Source organism: Bos javanicus, chromosome 23, assembly GCF_032452875.1.
Source record: "Bos javanicus breed banteng chromosome 23, ARS-OSU_banteng_1.0, whole genome shotgun sequence".
In the NCBI taxonomy this organism is placed as follows: Eukaryota; Metazoa; Chordata; class Mammalia; order Artiodactyla; family Bovidae; genus Bos; species Bos javanicus.
Window position 1 is genome coordinate 50107073 of NC_083890.1, and position 18077 is coordinate 50125149.

The 18077-nt window shown below is 50.2% G+C and overlaps 1 pseudogene; it reads left to right on the forward strand.

Annotated features, from left to right (window-relative positions):
* The first annotated feature begins 15498 nt into the window (after positions 1-15498).
* LOC133236763 (ERI1 exoribonuclease 3-like) lies at positions 15499-16278 on the forward strand (annotated as a pseudogene).
* The last annotated feature ends 1799 nt before the right edge of the window (positions 16279-18077 follow it).

An 18077-nucleotide genomic window follows, 5' to 3' on the forward strand; every position in this document is an offset into this window, starting at 1 on the left:
GGGACCCCTCTCTTTTCCTTGTTTTCTCCCCAATGAGCTCATCAGCAGTCTTGACTTCCTCTACCACCGACAGACCCCATCAAAGACCCCAGTAGCCTAACTTCCCCCCGGGTCTTAGATTCCTGCTCACTTGGCACCTGCTGCTGCTGCTGCTAAGTCGCTTCAGTCATGTCTGACTCTGGGCGACCCCATAGACGGCAGCCTACCAGGCTCCTCTGTCCACAGGATTGTCCAGGCAAGAATACTGGAGTGGGTTGCCATTTCCTTCTTCAACTTAGCACCTACGCAGAGGTGTTTTTTAAGCATCTCAGACTCAGGTGGCCAGAATGAATCCTTGCTTTTCTACCCTTTCACAGTGGCTTCTGGGTTTTCTCTGTCTTACTGAGTAAATGGCACCTCCATCTCACTCTCTGGGGCCTCAAACCCAGGAATCATTGTTTTTTCTTTTGGCTGTGCCATGTGGCTTACAGGACCTTCATTCCCTGACCAAGGATAAAACCCAAACCCCCAGCAGTGGGAGCTCAGAGTCCTAGCCACTGGACCGCCAGGGAGGTCTCACGGGAATCATTCTCTTTTTTTCGGTAAACAAATGATCATGTACTATTTATTAAGTATCTTTACAAAGCATGTTATTATAATCATATGCTAAAACATCAGACTGCACATGTGAAATATCCACAGTTCGTTGCATTTAAATTGATCAAATTGAAGCAGTGAAAAATGCACTTAACAGAATAAATGAAAATTAGGGCAAAATGGATTATTCTGTTTATGATCTTAAGAACTTTTTACTTCTAGCCGTATCCTTTTTAAAGATTTTGGTAATGATCTTCTCTAAGGAACCCATTACACACATAACTCTACTCTCACACACACACATAACTTTGAAACAAATGTTTCCCACAGGAATCATTCTTGATGCCTTTCTTTGGCTCTTTTCATTCAGCCACCTAATCTTGGCAGATTTATTTCAGAAATATATTCAAACCTGACCACCTCCCCCATCAGCAAGGCTCAGATCCTAGTCAAAGCCACTGTCTTCCTAGCTGGTCTGCTCCAGCACTCTCCTGACCAGTCCTCCCCTTCCCCAACGTATCTCTGTACCAGACACAGATCGTTCTGAAACGTAAGTCAGAGCAGCACATGGTGCTCCAAGCCTCCTCCTGGCTCGGGTGACAGAGCGAGTCCGGTCTCCTGAAGTCCTGCGGACTCCGACTCAGGCCCCGCCCTCCTTGCCGTCCACACGTCGAACACTCTGCCGCTATGGTCTCTGCTTCTCCAGCAGACTCCGACTCAGGCCCCGCCCTCCTTGCCGTCCACACGTCGAACACTCTGCCGCTATGGTCTCTGCTTCTCCAGCAGACTCCGACTCAGGCCCCGCCCTCCTCGCTGTCCACACGTGGAACACTCTGCCCCTTGGTCTCTGCTTCTCCAGCAGACTCCGACTCAGGCCCCGCCCTCCTCGCCGTCCACACGTCGAACACCGTGCCCCTCGGTCTCTGCTTCTCCAGCACACGGAAGTTGTACCTCCCTTGGACCTTGGAGTTTGCTGTTCCCTCTGCCTAAAATGCTTTTCCCCAAGATCTTTGCATGGCCGACTCCTCATCCATCATTCAGGTCTCTGTTTAATTACCACCACCTCGATGAAGCCTCCCTAGGGTCACTTAGACCTGCTCTATGGCACAGCGTTTCAAAAAATTGTCAGAATGGAGCTCATGCCCATTCTGATATTTCCTTTTCTCTTGATTTTTGCTTTCCCAACCAGAATGAAAGCTCTGAGAGCGCAAGACCCCGTGGGACTTGTTGACGGGAGTGTCTTTGACACCTAGAACCTTGCCTGGCGCTCAGTAAGGGTTTGTTGACTGAGAACGTGTTATCTTGTCACGTGGGGTGGCAATAACCTTGGCCTCATTTCGTAGGCAGGAGAATGACACCAAAGAGGCTAGTTAGATCGTCCGAGGTGAAAGGACTGTTAGGAGCACTGGTGCTGGCATCCGATCCCAGAGCCTTGAGTTTAATCCCCAGTAATACTACCTTCAGGATTTATCCCTCTGGAACCAAGAGCTCATTGATAAAAATGGGGAGGATTCCTAAAATATCTGTAAGCAGATGAGTTAACTTTTCATACGTGGGGAAGCAAACAGGCTGGAAATGAGGTTTACTGAAGTGTCAAGAACTATTTTTATGAGATGAGCTGGTCAAGTTTATACAAAATCCTTTCTTTGTTTAAACCTATAATTAACACATAGTATGATTCCTATTAGAACTCGTGGCTTGAACGCAGATCTGGTTACTAAGGGCACAGAACCCCAGGAAGGAACCCCCTGGGACCTGTCACATGTGGCCTCTGCTTGTGGCAGGGAAGTCCCTGACTCCCTGGCGTCTTCCCCTGGCGTCTGCTCTGAGGCTTGTGCCCAAGTGCTTCTGCACACGCAGAGCGCTCTAAGTGTTTCAGAGTGGGGTAGTTACGCGTTCGCTCCTGTGAACAATCGAGTGTGTCCCTTCCCCTCACCCTTCAGAACCCAGTTCCTGATTGCAGTCCATGTGGAGTCACGAGATCTGCAGTGGATTCTGGCTCTTCAGGAAAAGCTGGACCTCTGACCTCTTGGCCCCACGTGGAGAGTGCGGATGGAGAGAGTCCATCTTTTCTGATGAGGAGGTGATCTCCTGGAGGAGGACTTGGTGTCAGGACCACACCTTTCCGAGGCCTACCTACACGGCTCTGGGACACCTGCTCACCAACTCTCAAAGTGTCACCCTGGCCCTTGGCTCTGCTTAGAGGGTGATGGGAGGGTAGAGGTCGGGAGGAATGGACAGGCAGCCAAGAAGTTCAAGGCAAAACCTTTTGTTTCTGCTTTGATTCTCCAGAAAGTCAATACTCCTCTGAGTATCAGCCACCAGCTGGAAAAAGATATTTCTGAAACAATTGGGGAAATTTAACATGGACTGCTGTTGCTTTTGTTGAATGGGGCAATGGCTGTAAATGCACAGTGAAGTACTTTCAGGCGAGATGGTGCAGTGGCTGGCATGTGTTTTAAGCTCCAGAAAAAAGGGTGAGTGCTTGTTGAAGAGGGTAGATAAAACTAGTAAGGAAGACAGCTGATGGTTGAAACTGTGTACAAGGGAATTCTTCACACTAGTCTCTCCAACTCTTATAAGCTTAAAATTTCCTCAACAAAATGTTTTTTAAAATCCATCATTATCCATCCGTTCAAATTTACAAATTACTTATTTCGCTAGTCCTGAAGAACGTGGGGCTGCAGTGGGTCACTCGGGGCTTATACAGAGGACGTGTCAACTAAGAACCAAGGCCACAACCCGCGAGAGCCAGCATGGCTGAGGGAGAGGTCTCGTCACCTTGCTGGGTCGTCTGTGACCAGGGATCTGTCTCCTCGCCCTTATGACCTTGTAAGGCTGTCGTGATGAGCACAGGAAAGCTCCTGGGAAGTGGAGAGACACTAGAGGGACCCCCCTGGTGGTCCAATGGTTAAGCTTTGCCTTCCAATGCAGGGAGTGCAGGTTCCCTGGTCAGGGAGCAGAGATTCCACATGCCTCATGGCAAGCAAACAAAACCTAAAACAGAAGCAACAATGTAACAAGTTCAGTAAAGACTATAAAAATGGTCTGCACCAAAAAAAAATCTTAAAGAACAGATACTGTAGAAAAGCAAAGCCCAGCTGAGTCAAGGCGTGCTCCCTCCTCCCTCCTCCCTGCTTCCTCCTCCCTCCTCCCTGCTTCCTCCTCCCTCCTCCTCGCTCCATCCCTTCCTCCTTCCTTTGGGAGATTTGGGGATTCTGGTCCTCAGCTCTGCTTTCCCGCTCCTTTCTTTCTTGCAAATTTTCCACTTTGCAAATCTCAAAGTAAGACAAGACAGAAAACGTGCCCTGTGTTCTCCCTTTGTAATTCCATGACAAGTCCTGCTGGTTGAGACTTGCTGACCCTGAGCAGCCCCTCCCGGAGGTTTCTCCGGGATGTTTCTGCGCTTTGGAGGTTACAAGGGGGCTGGCCTCCTTCCGGTCTTGGCAGATGTCCCGCATGAGGTGTACATTGTCCCGACATCGAGGTTACAGGGGTGGAGCAAGAAGATAAAGAAACTGCAATATTTGAGGGCCCTGATGGTTTTCTGTCACCTTGAATGAACACGAATGGTTTCCGCAGTTTTAAAAAGGTGCCTGGGAGAATTGGGTTAATTATTCACCACAGGGGGAAAAAGTCCTTTGTGCTAATCTGAGACCATTAAAATGCAATCTAGGCACTGAGCTTTGAATGTGCTGCCAAGGTAAGCGAGCTTGGAGACTCGGGGCGCTCCTCTCTCATCCCCTGGATTTGTGTCTTGCTGAGGGGTCGCACTCCCAGGACGTGCTCCCCACCGCGTCTGTGACCCCGCGGCCCCGCTGGACCCTGGAGCTAAGCGGAAGGCCTAGGCTGAGAGGGCGTCATGTCCTCTGGCACAGGCTGAAGTTACAAAATCAACTTGGCAGGAAGAGACTGAGGTGTGAGGAATTAGTCCGGAAAAGAGAAAACCACCTTTTGGAGGAAGGGAAGGTGAGACAGGAAATTTCAGGTAGATCCCTCCGCGCCCTGAATGCGCCTCAGTCACCTTGCTCCCTCCCTGGATGGGGCTTCCTCCAGCCACAGAAGGATCTCGCTCCCTCTTGCATCCCCCTCATTTCTCCACCCGCAGAAACTCCCTCCGTCCATGTGTTGTTTTAGTAAATCTACTGCCCTTCGAACAGGTCCTCCTTCTCACGCTCCGCCATTCCTTGTGTGCGCTCAGTCGTGTTGACTCTTTGCGACCCCGGGGACTGTAGCCCGCCAGGCTCCTCTGCCCATGGGATTCTCCAGGCACGAACACTGGAGTGGGTTGCCATGCCCTCCTCCAAGGGATCTTCCCCACCCAGGAAATGAACCCGGGTCTCCTGCACTGCAGGCAGATTCTTTACTGCTGAACCTCATAGGGAAGTTGACGTTAGTCATTCACCTAGAAATAAATTTTGGGAGAAGACTGCGGGGAAAGTCAGATCGCTCCGAGGCCGCTTGTCCTCCCGGAGCTGTGGTCAGCGTACCCAGGCGGTCGGCGGGCCGCTGCGTCATCACAGAGTTAAGTTCTCATCACGAGAGAAACAGCAGCAGGAGCAGAAGACTGAACAAGCAGGGCTCGCGGTGGCCTGGGTGCGGTCATCTGCATGGCCCTCAGGAGCGGGTGGTCTGGCTTCCACATCGAAGTGCTCCCGGTCCCCTTGTGAGCAGAGTCCTCTCATCAAGAGCCCGCCACACCTGCCTGACCGCTTCGGGCCGAAAGCCTGGCAGCTCCTCAGTGACGCCCTGTCACCCCTTTCCTGGAGCAAGGGTTCTCACGCAGGCTCACTACAGACTGGCTTGTGACATGGGGCAGGTTCCTGGGTCTCCCCGGGCCTGTTTCCACGTCTGTTAAATGGGAATAGTAATAAGTCCCATAGAACTATAGCAGGACTTCATGCATGGATACATATAAAGCTGCCTCAACCCTAAGTGTTGGGTATTACTGTTATTGTTACTGTTTCTAGAGGAAAGAGGGTGGCCTTCTGGGTCAGGGAAGAGAAGGGACGTGGAGGTGGGCAGGGGAAGCACAGTGTGACTGTCCCTGCAGCGGAAGGAAGTGAGACCTTCAGGGAGACGTTTAAACTCTTCACGACTCGCTGGCCCCAACCCCCTGGTCTCAGACAGCCACAGCCAGAGGGGCAGCTGTGCCCAGGGAGCAGCGAGTGCAGAGCTGCACAGATGGGGACGGGATTCTGTCCCGGGCAGGCAGCCGCTCGGCTGGCGCGCTGGACAGCTTGATCTGGAGCTCAGGAGGGAAACCTGGTGAGGAAGCTCGGGGGTCGTGGGGCGGGAAGGGAGCGACCAGATGGGGGAGTGAGACTCCCAGGGGCTCCATGCGTCCGGATGAGAGGAGCCGGAAGCCACCGGCTGACTCGTGTAGAGGGCCTGGTGCAAAAAGAAGAGCGGGTGGAGGGAGAAAGAGGGTCCAGAGGTGGGAAGGGCGGGGGCAGAGGGAGCAGAGGGCGGGAAGGGGGCGGTCACAGCGGCGAAGCGCGGAGGGTCAGAGGTGTCCGATGCTAACGAAGAGAGAAGACCAGAGACCTGGGCACGGCCCACTCCCGTAGATGGGCGGCGCAGCGAACAGGAGGAAGCCCGCGGACGACGTCCCCTCCCTCTGTCAGTCACCCCCTCGCCAGCCTTTCAGCAGCTCCCGAGCCAGGCGTCTGCCGTGGTTTCCTTTTGGGTCCACAGCAGCACCCACGCCGCCACCTTCCCTGAGCCCAGCTCTCGGGGCCGAGGGGAGCACGCGCCCCCAGGCCCGGCCTCCCCGCTGGAGAGACGCTGGCTTCAGAGCCCACTCTGGACCCGGGGCCCAGCGCCGCGTGCGGGGCCTCTCACCCAGCCCTGGGGACAGAGGCGGGGTGGGTGGGGTGTCATGACCCGCGTCACGGGCAGGGGAGGTGGCGGAGGTCCGGCCGTCTCCACGGTGTGGCTCCACGTGGCCGCGGACACTGCCGTCCAAACAGGCAGAGCCCGCAGAAGTGCCCGGATGGAGGCCCGGCCACGGCCTGAAGAGGCGGGACTCGGGCCGGCCTGGACCGTGCACGTTACGTCATTTTTCCGTGTTCTGTCGGCAGAACTGGGTCATGTGGCGGGACTTGGCTCCGAGGGAGGCTCTGGGGGGTGGTCTAGCGGGGTCACGGGGGAACGGAGAAGCTTTCCAGGCTCTGGTGGTCCCGGCATTGAAGACGTCGCACAGTGAAACCCAGCCCCCCTCTCCGGTCCGTCTTCCTGGTGGTTGACTCCGAGGCCGAGGGGAGCATCGCCTACGGTCCCTAGGTGCGCCGAGCACAGTCCCACCTCCTCTAGCGGAAACACTCCTCTCCCAGCCCCTCCCTACTTCCGGGAATCCCACTCACACTCTAAGCCCCGGGGAAAGGGCGTCTCTTCCCCGGAGCCGTCCTGAGGTGCAGTTATTCTTTCCCTCCTGTTATTTGTTTGCCTCAGACCCCGTCTCTCTTGGTCTCTGCTTGTATGAAAGTAGTCACAGTTCCATAATCCCCTCTGTGGGCTGCACACACAGGCAGGGCAGGGTGAGTACGCAGTTAGCTTTGCTCACCCCACACCTCCCGGAAGGGTGGGTTCTACCGTCCCAAATCAGGAGGTGTGTCCTGAGAAGGCCCGGATGGAGTGGCTGACCTGTGAGATGGTGACGCTCTTCCACATGTCCTGGAGAAGTGAGAGAGGCTCAGCGAATCCTGCCGGCATGAGAGGCAGTTGAAGCACTGCAACTGCATCGTCACATACGAAGCAAGACAGGAACTTGGAGGGACTTTTCATGGCAGCAGCGCTGGCTGGTGACACTTCCTTGGGGCCCCGGTGGACCCACCTTCTCACCAGCCTTCCCAGACTCTCAGCCACACGGCAGGGCCTAAGACACCTTGCTGAAAGAGTATAAAAACTCAGTAAAGCAGAGACGTGGTGTTCTAGGATTGGCCTTTTGTGCTAGCGTGTGGCCATTTGAACTTGCTTTGAGAGGCATTCCCGGGTCCTGAGATGATTTTAAGATTAATAGTTTGATCTGGCGTCTGCCATGGTTCATTCAGCAACCGGGAGCTTGTTCAGAGCTCCGTGGCTGAGGCCTGAGGACGGCCTGTGAATTATTTTGTCAACAGGTCAACCAGGGATGGTGTTTCTAGTCGGCTGATTGCTGGCCTGTGACCCTCAATTTTGAATGTGAATTCAAGACATTATTTCAGCAGTAAAAATGTTCTCATGTATCTGTTCCATTCATGGCTGGGGTTTTATCAGCACTAATCTGAGTTGAGGCAAAAAGGAGGAAATGAAAAGTATGGGCTGGTGCCAGGGAGTCTGTTGGGCTGCTCCCAGCTTGCTGTCACGGGGTGGCATGTCCTGGGTGGGCTGCTGGTCTGTGGGACAGGAGACTCCTGCCTGGGCGGCCAGACGAGTGGGCAGCAAGGATGGGTGGATCAGTGTGCAGCCAACCATCACCTGCTCGCTACCCCAGACCCCCCGAGAGTTCTAGAACCCGTGACCTTGGCCTTGGTAGGGGGGAGCCCAGCCCAACAAGACTTCTGTGGGGATTCGTCAAAGAACGCTCCGTCCAACCCGATCTCCCGGTTTATCCTTTTCCTGCATTTTTGTTCAAATGGCAGATGTTCCCAGGACATACCCCACGTGCCTTTGCTAGTTCTGTCTCTTCTTTCTGGAGCCTGCCTGACCCACGTGGAATCCAAAGCATCCTTGACTCCATCTCCAGGGGCACTCCTTGCATGCCTCTCTTGATGGCCTCCACCGGCTAGGAACTCGGAGTTTAGGGTTCACCTTCTGTAGCTGCCGATGCTGCTACTTCTGGTTCTTTCACATCCTTGGGCTTTCTCAGCGCCAGGCACTGGCTCTGCCGTCAGGCTACCCAGTTCACTGTGGAGCTTCCGCCCACCTCGGCTGTTGGCTGTTGGGTGGAGAGACGGTTAGCCCGTCGCTGACGGAGCTGGTGGGAGCCCCGCGTGGGTACACGGGACAAGCAGGTGCTCAGGTTCCAGGCTGGGCAGATGCCCATGGCCGGGAGCTCGTGATGGAACAAATCAGAGGAGCTCACTCGGTACAAACGGGGAAGGAGACAGGAGAGAGCACCAGGTGCGAAGCTCAGAACCCAGACTCTGGAGACGTGTTTGATGGAGCAGGGCGCCCGCTGGTCCTCCTCTTGAGACCCAGGGGCCACCGTGGTAGGGCTGGGGAGCCTGAATCTTGGCAGAAGCCCCCGAGGGGCCCAGATGAGGTCTGAGGACTAGCTTCCTTGAAAGAACTTTCTGGTGGGGAGCGCTGTCTGCAGATGAATTAGGCTGCTCCAAGCGGTGGTGGACTGCCCATCACATCAGCACTCGGTGGAGGCCTGGCCAGAGCTTGGGAGGAAGACCGACCTTCGAGGGCCCTGGTGAGCCCAGGATGGTGCCTGGCTTGTCCCAGGGGCTGCGGAGGCCCTGTGTGTGAGCTGGATAAACGTGAATATCGTAACGCAGGTGTTACCTTTCCTTGTGGAAATCGTCGCCCCTCCTCTTTCGGGAGCAGGCTTTGCATGTAGGGTGGGGAGATGGGGTCCCCTGCAGGAGGTGGGTGTGCTTGGAGCGGGGAGGACTGATAAGGAGGGGCTGGGAGCCGCCCCCCACCATGCCCCCCACAAAGGGGCCTCTTGGTCAGCGTCCCATGCCCACCCGGCAAGGCCGCTGGATCAGCTCGCACGGGAGGACAGATGGGACCGTCGGGGTGGTGGTGGGGGGAGGGCTGTAAGGCTACACGTCCCACATGGGAGTTTTTCTAGGATGGGGTGGGGGTCAGTTCAGGGTGGCCGCTGTAGGTTAAAAAAATAAAATACAGCCACCAAGAGGAGGTTGGCAGGAGCTTAATCTGAGAGCCTGTTCCTAGGAAGGGCTATTTATAAAGTCAGCAAAGCATCCAGCTCAGCTCAGTGAGGGCTCCCTCCCTCCCAGGATTCTGCCCAGGGTCGGGGGTGGTGGGTGCCTACCTGTCAGAGACAGCCAGTCCCACAGGCTGACCCTCAAATACCCAGGTAGCTGGTGGCTGTGGTTTATTTTGTGTTAGGAGGGTTGGGTTGCTGAAGATGTTAGTTTGAACAAATAAAGGTTCAGAGTTGAAAGAGGCTCATAGGGTAAAGCTCTTTTATTGTCAGTGAAAGCATAGCTATGGAGGTTAACTGAGGCTACGTGTAAAAGCAAACACGAGACCAGGGGCTGGGAAAACCAACTGCAAAGAGGGGGGGGAGGGAAGTGAGGGAGAATGCTGATTCATAGGAGAAGACAGGCACTCTCTGAGGGGTGCTTCCCGTAGACTCTGAGCCGGGGGGCACCGCAGAGGGGTGCAGCCCTACACAGAAAAGCTGGGCTTCGCCCCAGCTTTGCGCTCACCAGCTGTGTGACCTGGGGCCAGTCACGTCGTCTCTCTGAACCTCACTTTCTCCCATCTGTAAGTTAGCCTGATCACCCCCGCCTGGCCAGCCTCACTGAGCAGCTTGCAAGTCCATCTCTGTGAACAGAATTAAAATATGGATACCGTCAAACTCGACTCCCTTGCTTTCTGGCCGTGTGGGTAGTCTCTGCTGACTTGCTGCATCACGCCCACCTGAAAACGTTGCTTCTGTGTCGCCTAGAACGGCCCCTCGGGGCCTCCTGAGTGCCTCTGGGGGGCTGCTCTCTTGAGAGGGGTGTCCTGAACTCTCTCTCCCCCAGTGCTTGGAGGCGAAGCCTGGGCTGGGCCCTCATCTTCCCCTGTCCTCCCCCTTGGCCCCCCAGTCCTGAGGGTGTTTCTGCGTCCCGTTCACCCCTCGGACACCGCCGCCAGGCTCCCATCACCGGGCCTTTGCACGTCTGCTCCCTGACCGCCCCACGCCTCCCCCATCAGCCTTTACTTCCCTCCTTCAGGTCGTCCTCACACGGGAGGCCTGCCTACCTGCCCACCCGAGTTTAAACCGTGCAAGCCGTTCCCGTTCGTCTCCCTCCGTTTATTCTTCCCTTCAGCAATCCTCTACCACGCTCGTGCCCCTCCCATGCCCACCCTGGAGCCGAGGCTGCACCAGAGCAACCTGTGCCCTCCCTTTTTACACGGCCCGCTCTCCTCCTCCGTCTCCCCTGGAGGACAAGCTGGGGGGGAATCTCTTTCTTCCTTCTTTGCTGGCCACGTTGCCCAGCACGTGACATCTCAGTCCCCAATCAGGGATCAACCCGTGCCTCCTGCATTGGGAGTGCAGAGTCGTAGCCACCGGACCTCCCAGGAAGTTCCAATCTTCTTCTGTTGTCTGGAAGAATCTGTATCAATTTGAGATGATTTGTTCCTTGCACGTTTGACCTCCTCTGTCAATCCATCTGGGCCAGGTGCTTTCGGTCTAGGGGGAAATAATTCTAGCCAGAGTGCTAGTTTCTTTGATAATCACATAACTAAAACATTTTGCTTGAGTCAGTTTTAGAAAGTTATATTTTTGTAGAAGTTTCTCTGTTTTCAAAAGTGTTGGCATATCATTTTTGATCATAGTTGGGTTATTTATTATGTACACTTTACATGTTCTTCCCTGTAATTCATGAGGGCTTCCCTGATAGCTCAGCTGGTAAAGAATCCGCCTGTAATGCAAGACACCCCGGTTCGATTCCTGGGTCAGGAAGATCCACTGGCGAAGGGAAAGGCTACCCACTCCAGTGTTCTTGGGCTTCCCTTGTGGCTCAGATGGTAAAGAATCCTTTTGCAATATGGGAGACCTGGGTTTGATCCTCGGGTTGGGAAGATCCCCTGGAGAAGGGAACAGCTACCCATTCCAATATTCTGGCCTGGAGAATTCCATGGACTGTATAGTCCTTGGGGTCACAAAGAGTCGGACACGACCTAGCAACTTCACTTTCACTTTCTCTTTAATTCATAATATTGCTTGTTTTAACTTTTTTCTTATTTGATAAACTTTGAGAAACTTATATTGTTAGTTTTAGCAAGGAACAAACTTTTGCCTTTTTGTCTCCTCTCTATTGTCTTTTTGTTTTCTATTTTGCTGATTTATGTCTCCATTGTTACGTTACTTTGGCCACCTCATGCGAAAAGTTGACTCATTGGAAAAGACTCTGATGCTGGGAGGGATTGGGGGCAGGAGGAGAAGGGGACGACAGAGGATGAGATGGCTGGATGGCATCACCGACTCGAGGGACGTGAGTCTGGGTGAACTCCGGGAGTTGGTGATGGACAGGGAGGCCTGGCGTGCTGCGATTCATGGGGTCGCAAAGAGTCGGACAGGACTGAGCGACTGATCTGATCTGATCTGAATTCCTTTTAATTCCCTTGTGTTTGTTTTGTTTTGTTCCCTGAAGCTCTTAAGAACACTTAACTTACTCGTTTTGAGACTTTCTTCCATTCTAATGTAAATATTTAGCTATAAATTTTCCTCAATGTATATACACTGGCTGCATCCCAGAAATTTTAATATAAGATTTTTTAATATATAGTTTTAGATATTAAAATCTTTTTATTTTGATATTTCCCCTTTAATTCATGAGTTATTTAGCAATACTGCTAAATATGTGGACATTTTTAATTTATATTTTACACTTCTGATTTAATTTCATTGTGGTCAGAGTTGCTAGTCTGCTTATAATAGAGACTGAAATTTATTGAGACTTTCTAAATGGCCCATACATGATCAGATTTTGGTATATATTCCAGATGTGCTTGAGAAAAAAATGTATATTCTTTATGTTCGGAAGAACTCTACAGTTAGATGTTATTTAAGTGAGTCATAAATCGAACTGAATGGGGCCTACTTTCCATACTCTAGATTTTTCTTTTTGACCAAATAACTGAAAAAGCCTTGCTAAATTCACCCTTGTTCTATACAATTATATCTAAATATTTTATGTACATTTTTATGTAAAGTTGCTCTCTTCTTGGTGGATTAAAACTGTTATTATTTGATGCAACCACAGCTAAGGATGACTACACATTTGAGGATAGCCTGTTTATTAGAGACTGAAATTCACATTGTCTCTAGAGGAGACACAATTGCAAAGATTGGAAGAAAAAATAGTTGCATTACAGTAATTTCCTTAGAAAAGAGAAACAATCTAAGAACAAGAAAGAGCTCTTTGAAATAAAAAACTTGAAAACGAAACAAAATTTCCAGTAAGACTTGTAAGATAAAGAGAGTCTTTTAGAAAGTAATGAACAGACAGAAAGATGAACAACTGACAGATAAGATGAGAAAATTGAAGTCTGTATTTGGAAAGTTCAATATCTTCCTGGAGTTTTAGGAAAAGAAATAGAGAAAGCAGACTGGAGGAATCTTAAAAATACATCTTGCTAGGAAATATTCTAGAACGGAAGGACATAATTTTCCAGTTTGAATAACCCATTAGAACCTAGCATAATGATTGACAAAAAGTGGGTAAAAAGTTTCGGAGAGATAGAAAAGGTCACAAAAGCTCAAGAATTAAGACTGCACCTGAGGAGTTTCCTGATGGCCCAGCGGGTTAAGACTACAGTGTCAACGCAGGGGGCCAGGTTCGATCCCACAGGCCGTGTGGTGTGGCCAAAAGATTAAAAAAAAATTAAGATTGTACCGGATTTTTCAGTAGCAATGTTGAATATTAGATAACATTTCAAAAAATCTGGAGAAAAATTATTTCAGTAAGATAGATTCAAATGATTATATTGAAGGATATGTAAAATGCATAAAAATAAAATCACATCTCCTGGGTGTAAGGCATGTAGTCCCAAACTGCCACCTACATTTTAAAAATCAGCTTTAAGGAGGTACAATTTATGTACAAAAGCATTAGCTAATTTTGAGTCTACTGTTTAATGAGTTTTGACTAGTGGTTCTCAACCAGAGGCAATTTTGCCTCCCAGTATAGATATCTGGCAATGTCTGAAGACGCTTTTGGTTGTCACAATTTGAGGGGTGGGGTAGCTACAGACATCTAGTGCGACAGAGGCCAGGGATGCTGTTGAACATCCAGGAATGGACAGGCCATGCCTCCAGAACCAAAACCATGCTGCCCAGAACGTCAGGAGAGCCAGGGCTGACAAAGGCCTGCTTTGAAAATAGACGTGTAATTGACACCGTAATTGCGATACAGAACAGTTCTCACCTGAGAAGGTTTCCGGTTCCCTTTTACAGTTAATTCTCTCTACATCCTGCTGTGTTTAGTCGCTCAGTTGTGTCCCACTGTTTGTGACATCATGGACTGTGGCCTGCCAGGCTCCTCTGTCCATGGGGATTCTCCAGGCAAGAATACTGGAGTGGGTTGCCATACCCTCCTCCAGGGGATCTTCCCAACCCAGGGATTGAACCCAGGTCTCCTGCATTGCAGGCGAATTCTTTACTGTCTGAGCCACCAGGGAAAATACTGCTCTGCTTCCTGTCACTGCGGTTTTACTTTCTCTAGAATCTCACATCAGCGGCATCATACTGTAGATAGCCTTTTGGATCTTGTCTCTTGTTTGGCATAGTGTTTGTGGATTCATCCACCAGTAATTCAGTCCTTCTTATTGCTTTGAAGAGTTCTACTGTGTGTATGTACCACAGTTTGTTTATCTAGTCACGCAGTGAAGGAAAAGTTGGGTTGTTTCCAATTTGGGGCAATTATGAGAGGTCTGCTATGGACATTGATGAATATGACTTTTATGTGGACATATGTTTTCATTTCCTTTGGGTAAATATATAGGAGTAGAATTGACGGGTCATAGTAAGTATATGTTTAATTTTATAAGAAATTATCAAATTGTTTTCCACAATGAACACCATTTTACATGCCCATCAAAAACGCTTCACTTCCAACTGCTCCATGTGCTTGCTAACACTTGGTGGTGTCCATCTTTTCAGCGTATGCTTCTGTGATTAATGATTTGTTCAGCATCTTTTCATGTGCTTGTAAACATTTGTATAACATATTTTTCTAAAGTGTTTGTTCAACTCTTTCCCTTCTTACAGAAAGTATACTGATTGATTATCAAATGTTGAACTCACTTTGAAGTCCTGAAAATGTCCCACTTGAACATGATGTAGTACACTTAAAAAATATTGTTTGGTTTGTCTTGCCGATATTCTTTTAGGACTTTGGGCCTTTAAGTTCATGAAGAGTATTTGCCATAGTTTTACTGCGGTTTACTTTGTTTGGTATTGGGGTGATGCTGATTTCATACAGTGAAATTAAAATTTTCTTTCTCCTATATTTTCTGAAAGTATTTGTGTAGGATTTGTATTATTTGTTTCTTAAATATTTGATGGAATTTGTCAGAGAAGCCATCTAGACCTGGCTATGTATTTTTATGAAGGTTTTTAATTACAATTCCATTTGTTTAATAAATATGGACTTACTCTTACATTCTATTTCTTCTCATGTCTGTTTTAGTAATCTGTATCTTTTAAGAATGTTACTGTTTAATCTACCTTTTGGGAGACATAGTCTTGTTCATACTCTTTCCTTACTAATTTTTTAAAATATTTGTAGGATCTATGGCATTTTCCCTCTTCCATTCCTGAGCGCCTTGTGAGGCCGTTATTACTTTGGATAGGATCTTCAGTTTGTCGCGGAGTTTATGTTAAAAGATTTGCTCAAGATCATGCCGGTGCTGAGTGCCAGAGAATGGACTCCAAACTCACTACCTCTACTAATTATTCTATAATATGCACAGTCACATCACAAAACAACTTTGAGCATGTTGATTTATTGACCCGCATATATGCGTAACCGTGACCTGATTACTTGGATGGCAGGCAGTAGGATGGAACATACATTGACTTTGGTTTGAATAGGTTTGAACAAGTGACATCACAATCGCTTGCTGTCTGACCTTGGGAACATCAATTTATCTGAGCCTCCTTTTCTCCACCTGAAATAAGATATGATTACCTTCCTTATAGGGTTTTCTTAAGAGTTAACATACATAAAATGCTTTAACAGGGGGTCAGAGTGCACGGAGGAAATCATAGAGTTCCCCATCCTGAAGCTAAATGGCCGGACCATGGAGACTGAGTCTACTTTTCACACGTATGTCCAGCCCGTAGTCCATCCACAGTGTACTCCCTTCTGTACAGAGCTCACTGGGATTATCCGAGCCATGGTGGATGGTCAGCCAAGCCTGCAGCAAGTGCTGGAGAGGGGCGATGAGTGGACGGTGAAGAAAGGCCTCTTCGATCCAAACATCAGGTGAATTTTTGTTGCCTGTGGAGACTGGGACTTAAAAGTCATGCTCCCAGGACAGTGCCAGTACTGGGGCTTGCCAGTAGCAGATTACTTCAAGCAGTGGATTAACCTGAAAAAGGCTTACAGCTTCGCCATGGGCTGCTGGCCCAAGAACGGACTTCTGGACATGAACAAGGGCCTCGGCCTGCAATACACAGGCCGGCCCCACAGCGGCATTGATGACTGCAGGAACGTGGCCAACATCATGAAGACACTCGCGTGTCGAGGCTTCATCCTCAAGCAGACGTCAAAGCCGTTCTGACCGGCCGAGGATGGGATGGGGCAGGACAGGGTAGCTACTTGGCCCAGCCCACAACCTTCCTCTCCCTCACCAGAGGGGCAAAGGGAGAGTGGCACAGCTCTGGTCCAGAGTGTCCCCCAGCCCGCCCTGTGGGCTTCTGCCCTGGGTAAGGCCTGGCTACTTGGCCCCTCTGGAACAGATACTTTGTGCCCCCAACCCCCACCTCTCAACCTCAGCCCAGTATCAGCTGAGTATGATAATTTTCATTAGCTATGCAAATAACTGAAGCTATTTAAGGATCCACACTTTGTATATGGGAACAGCAGTATTGACCCACTATCAGAAGGACGACATTAAGTCTTCCTACTGGACTACTCAGTTTCACAGAGGATGCGTGGGTAGGTGAATGTCAAAGTTAAACTGAAATTATTTAAGTATTAGTTTGCTTTTGGAGATCACCTTTCCAGGAACAGGAATCTTGTGAGAATCGAGCTACGTCTGTGTAAGTCCTGTTTTTTGTACAGTAGTATAAATGCAGAGAAAAACGTGGATCAATCAGTTAACGGTAGTCATCTCTGAGGGTTGGGATAATGGTGGGGCCATTCACCTGTTTGTTTTTTTAGCGCTTTAAAAAAAATAATGATGATGACCTAGAGGAGTGGGGTGGGAGGAGAGGGAGACACGGCATACTTGTGCACATACAGCTGAGTCATGCTTTTGTGTAGCAGAAGCTGACACAGCATCATAAAGCAATTAAACTCCAATTAGAAAATAAAAAACAGTGAGACGATACCACTTTTATAATCTGAAAAAAAGAATATGATTGAAAAAAGTTTGATGTGACTTGCTCCACGCCGGCTCCTGGAGATCCTTTCTTCCCAGATGCTCGGCAGTCCTCCTGGCATTAACATCAGGGGAGTGGTCTCTAGATCCGGAATTTCTGTAAGCACCAGTCAGCCACTTGTGTCCTGGAATTTGCATCTGGTTTCCATAGCGCTGTGCCCCTTCATTCTCTCCAGGCCTGGGAGCCAACACATTTTAGGATGAGAGCAAGTGTGCTCCTTTTAAAGGTGAGGTTTCGCTGCCAGTCTTTCCAGCCTTGAACACGACCTCCTGAGGACATTATTGCTGTCAAAACCGTTTTAATTACACGTATTTGTAAACAGAGATTCAAAAGGGACTCGGCTGTTATCTCACACTCCGAGATGGCATTCGAAGTTTGCCTTTCATTATGCCTAAGAGTCATCTCCAAAGCCAACGCTGGATTCAATTTTACCCTTTCTGATCCTTGCTGGTCCATCCGGGTCTATCCGAGGCTCCCTTCCTGAGTTCCGTCTCTCCGTGTTTTCGCCTTTTCTGTTCTTTCCGGAGCTCCTGCTCTTCCCGGAGATGGGAGGGGGTGGGGAGAGGCCGGCTTTGGCTCCGACAGCTGTGGGAGGAGCAGCGTGGCTCCCTGCATCCCCAGGCAGCTTGCTTCTTCCGAGGGCTCTCGAGTTCGGGGTCCGGCAGCTGCTCCGAGGGCCCTAGAGTTTCAAATGCTTTCACATCTCCCCTTCCTACGGTCTTCAAATGTCATCCTTCTCCAAGTCGACAAGCTCTCTATCCGGGAGGATGTCCAGGGGGTGTCGGTTCTTCTAGATGCTCCCCGGTGACTGATTGGTCCCTGGGCACCTACTCCTCTTAAGGTGATGCGCAAACCGACACCACTGCCTCCTTCGCGAGTGTTTGGCTCTTGATGAAGGTTCAGGAACCGAACAAGAAGCTGGCTGTGCTCTGGGGGCCAGGCTAGGACCCACCGCCCCCGCCCCCGCCCCCGGGGAGCCTGGGTCACCCCGTGGGAGTTTATGAGCTCTCACTATCTGGATTCAAGTTCAAGGGATCCACACAGCGTTTCATTCTCCACTTTTATGCTGGCTTGAATGTGAAACTTTAAAACAAATGACTTCAGGGGTGACTGCCCTTTAGAAAGAGTTGAGAAATTTTCAAAAAAGGATGTCACTGGCCATGTTCCGAACAAAGGGGAAAGTGGATGAGGTTACCCAATGACTCAGATTCCGGGG